The sequence below is a fragment of the Ananas comosus genome, unplaced genomic scaffold, assembly GCF_001540865.1.
Source record: "Ananas comosus cultivar F153 unplaced genomic scaffold, ASM154086v1, whole genome shotgun sequence".
NCBI lineage: Eukaryota > Viridiplantae > Streptophyta > Magnoliopsida > Poales > Bromeliaceae > Ananas > Ananas comosus.
Genome location: NW_017893335.1, coordinates 14,203 through 18,795, shown reverse-complemented (window position 1 = coordinate 18,795; position 4,593 = coordinate 14,203). Strand labels below are relative to the sequence as shown.

At 48.1% G+C, this 4,593-nt stretch overlaps 1 long non-coding RNA gene across 1 annotated transcript; it reads left to right on the top strand.

The window, feature by feature from the left end:
* Positions 1–2,225: 2,225 nt before the first annotated feature.
* LOC109705665 lies at positions 2,226–3,939 on the top strand. Its single transcript, XR_002214834.1, has 3 exons — positions 2,226–2,265; positions 2,384–2,460; positions 3,899–3,939. It is a non-coding gene; the product is annotated as an uncharacterized LOC109705665 (long non-coding RNA).
* The last annotated feature ends 654 nt before the right edge of the window (positions 3,940–4,593 follow it).

The window sequence follows — 4,593 nt, the reverse complement described above, 5'->3', positions numbered from 1 at the left end:
GTGTTACTTACCTTTTAGATCCTCGGGATCCATATCTTACACCAAGAACCATTACTAGCCATTTGCTAGTACCACATGGCTCTCTACCTGCTCCAGCAAGCGCCACACTCTCACCGCATAAGCATGCTTGGGCATTTACTGGTCCTTACTATACCAATGCATAATAGGAGCAACTCACCATATGATAAATGCATGCTATGCAACAACTTGACATCATGTAGCGGCACATGCTTGCTTTAACTACTCATACCTGCCATGACGTCGTCAGCAACGACAGGTTCTACCACTCGGGTCGCGTATCCATGGCCACTTGGCGCTCGCCGCGAACCCTCTGGTTGCACCGTCCTTAACGGCCGCTCTCCCGACCATGCCGCAGGTGGCATACCTGCAGGTTATCCCAGAGAGGAATAGGTCGGCGCTAGTGTCAAGGCCCGGCTACCACCTTGCAGACACTCGTCCCGCGTGTGGCCTGGCAGCCCACACTTGAAGCACCTGCCCTCTCGCTGCTCATATTGCTGTGAGTAATTAGGGCCCTCACAAATAACACATCTCGCCGAGGACCGAATGCGGTATGTCCCCGGGGCTCAGGATCGTGATCGCAAACTCATCGAAGTCCGTTGGGAACTTGACTGAACATCGTGTCCACTCACTGGTCGTCCTTTCCCCTTTTCCTTGTAATACGCCTCGCATTCCACCCGCAGAGATGCATCTCCTTGTTCTATCCACAAGGCTCGATCCAGGACTTCGGCAAAAGTCTGCAACTTGAGTATAAGCACAGCCTTGTAAAGGTATGGCCGAAGTCCACGTACAAAGCAGTCGGCCTTATCCTTGTTATCCCGTACCACATTCGGGATACAGTGCACGATACGGGAGAACTCCCGCTCGTACTGCCTGACCGAGCGGTCACCTTGCCGCAGCTTCCGGAACCTCTCCTGAAGTTTCCTTTTCTCACTGTCGGGGAAGTAAGTAAAGAATAGCATTCTCCGAAACTCTTCCCAAGTCATAGTAGGGAGACCAGGCGATCAATCTCGCTAGACGCCTTTCCACCACAACTTCGCCGACTGTTTCAAATAGTGCACGGCTAGGTGTACCTTGTCCCGCTCCAACGTGTACAAATCCTCAAAGAGTGTTTCCATGGAGTCAATCCACATCTCCACGACCCACGGATCTGCATCCTCTCAATCAAAGGTAGGCGGATCAAATTCCTTGAAAGCCATGAGGGCCGCCAAAGCTCGCTCTTTCTCCGCCTCCACCAATGCACTTTCGGAAGTCGGATTGCCCGACCCCGACGTAGAGATCTCCGCCGTAACTCCCGGCCGTCCTCGATGAGCCGCAACTGGCGTAGCCACTAGTTGCTCCACGGTCTCCTAGAGTCTCTTGACCCATTCTTCCTGGCACATAGCAGTCTCCTGCTGCCGCTGCACCCCATCGGCTTGTTGCCTCATCACTCCCACGAATGTGGCGAACCGGTCACGAAGCTCTGAGTCTCCGCTCGCGTCGATTTGCTCGGGGACACCACTTGTCCCCTCCCACGCCGATCTGGATGAAGATCGCCTACGCGGTGCCATCGTATCCTGAAACAAGACAACTCGATTAGTTCTCGACTTGCTAGGTCAAGTACGAAATGATTAATACCGACTCAGAAGTCAATCGGGCGGAAGTCACGCGAGGGCGTCTATTCTCATCCCTCGGTTTTATGTTGTCGCGTGCCAACGTGAACACCCTCGGTGGAGAATAAACGACACCTCGAGTCTACCTCTAATATCCGTCTTAGAGGTTTCGACATAACCTGTAATGCACTGGATCTTAGCAAATTGCAAGATTCGAGTGTTTGATCTGTGTGTGGAGCCTTTCCACAGTTTTTGGAGGGTCGTTGATAGTGTCCCGACCCCTGGCACGCATCCCGAGGATGTTGGAGTAGGACTTGGCACCAAAATTCCAAAATCGGAATTTTTGGACAGCTCTCGGGTAGCCTGCAGCAGGGCTTGTACCGGAACAAGACTGGCCTTGTACCGGTACAAGGGTTGATGGTTGTACCGGTACAGCCATCGGGCTTGTACCGGTACAGAGCCGCAGACCGAGCAACCCGAGCTTCGGGTTTGCATTTTCGTCGGCCTTGTACCGGTACAAGAACCCGTGTACCGGTACAAGGAGGCAGTTTTTGTGCAGTTTGGTCTGCAGGGGGTTTTTCGCGATTGTAGCCTATCTATAACAGCACCCACGCCCCTTAGGGCTTTTTTTGTGCTGGGACCTGAGGAGGAGAAGGTGAGAGGAGCTCTCTCTCCCTTTCTTTGCATTTTTACCCCTTTTGCTTGGTTTTTATTTGGGTTTTCTCTCCTCTTTTTGCATCTTGGTGGCTTCTCCACCATTGTTGATGGCTTAGAGCTTGGAGAGGAGCTTGTGGCTGAGGAGATCTCCCACCCCACTTGGATTGGAGCTAAGTTTGGAGCTTCTTGAGAGGTTAGAGACTTGATTTCTCCCTTTGATCCTTGATTTGAGGTTTTTGTGAGATTAAACCCTAGAATTGGAATATTAGGGTTTATTTTGGGCATTTTGAATCTAAGGCTTTTGAAGCTAGATTGATTGGATTAGAGGCTTCCATTAGGTTGGATTGGATGAGCCCTAGCTTCATTTTGGAGCTTTAGAGGAGATTTTTGCACTAGAGGTGAGTTTTCCTCACCTATGATTGATTAGCTTAATGTTTGAGCTAGGTTTTGTTTGTTTGGCCCGTATGACACATGTTCTTGTACCTCTAGGATACTAGGAGACTAGAGGACACCCTCGTTGGAGCGCACGAGGAGTTTCGTTGCCATCGGTGGGTTTGGCTTCCTTGAAAATTGGAGGAAATTCCTCCTAAGTGGTTAAATGCTTTCATGCTCCTTAAATTCATGTTTAGTAGCATTTATGAGAGTTTTGAATGCTTAGAACTCATTTGTTGTGCATCAAGAAAATTTACTCTATATAGTAGAGAGAGAGAGACAATGTGCTTTGTTAATATGCATGCGACAAATATTCTATGAGATGATAGGAAATCAAGTTTCATGCTTCGGTTTGACTAGAATTGTAAGTTCTTGAACTTAGTATCCATGTTGGGACAAAATGAGCCATAGTGTCATAAAGAGGCACTTGGACTAGAGAATTATTAAACTGCAACATAGAGACTTGATAATAGGCCACATTGACATCAACTATATTCCATATTTGAGATATGATGAAATAGTGACTTGGCCACGAGGACATTTACTATATATACCATGTTATTGGACATGAGGACTTGATACTTGCGACTGATCGTTTGACTACTTGCCATTGTGCTCATTCGCACATGCTTGTGAGGGTCGCTCCCTACAAGCCGGCACTCCGGAGATGGCCATCGCGATACATATTCGCCGTGCGGGATTGGGCGCCGAAGTGGATTGCCGTGGGCCAGGCTCATTCCTAGGGTGGGGATGATGACTACCACGGGGCCATTAGGCTCGGCACCGGCCAGACAGCCTACGGGTGGGTCTCAGGGCCATAGACAGCCTTCGGGTGGGTCTCTTCAGATTGGACTTTATATATCCGTTACGACATGTGGATAGATGATGACTTAGAGTATTATTTGGACATTGACTAGAATAGTAAACAACGGAACTTTACTATTTCGCATTGTGGACATTATGATAGTTGGAGACTGTTACTTCATGAATGGTTGTTTCATACTTATGCTATTTAGGCTAAGTAGAGATATCATGTAGTAGTAAGTTACAATTTACTTACCTTTCGCTTTTCTACATTTTTGGTCACTAACCTCTTCTGTAGCTTTGGGCCTTGTGGTGCATTCACTGAAGTCAGTAATTGCCCACTGGGAACTATTTTTAATAGTTCTCATGCCCCCGTTTTGTGGCTTACTTTTCAGAGCCTTCGGCACCGGCGGAGGCACGGGATCGCGGCAAGGGGATCGCTTAGCTAGCTAGCGAGGAGCGGTACTTTGCCTAGGTGGTTTACTCTTTCTTTTTGTAGTTGAGAGAGAGTGAGAGATTTTGTATCCATGTATAGAGACCACCTATGTACCTACTTATAGCTCTTGTATTTGGGATTTCCTATTGTTCTTACTCTATGTTTTATTTAGTGGATTTACTGTTTTATCCTTATCTCTTGTGGTAGCATTTAGACATTTATTATGCTCTGATACTTCTAGATGTCTTTTTTTATTGCTGTTATTATTGTTGTTTTTAGACGCCTTATATGTTGTAGACATATGGCGGGTCTGGGCACGCGCCGGGCGGGCTCCCGCTGGGTCCCGCGCGTGAAATAACCAACTCATCAATCCTTTTCGCCGCAAGTCACATTCTCGCTTTCTCAGAACTTTAATCTCTTTATGGTTAATATCCTAGGGTCCTAGGTCTCACTAACAACCATTCCTATTCTCATATCTTATGCCTGATAGCCATTTATCTGTCACGCCCAGAGCTGCCTCTTGTTGGGTTCGGCACGCCAACACGCACGTACGACAATGACAGGTTTCCCGCGTGTGTATTCGTGGCCAGAGTTTCCTGCCGTCGTTCTGGCTGCAACAATACAATGTACGAAGTTCCAACCAAACACATTTCA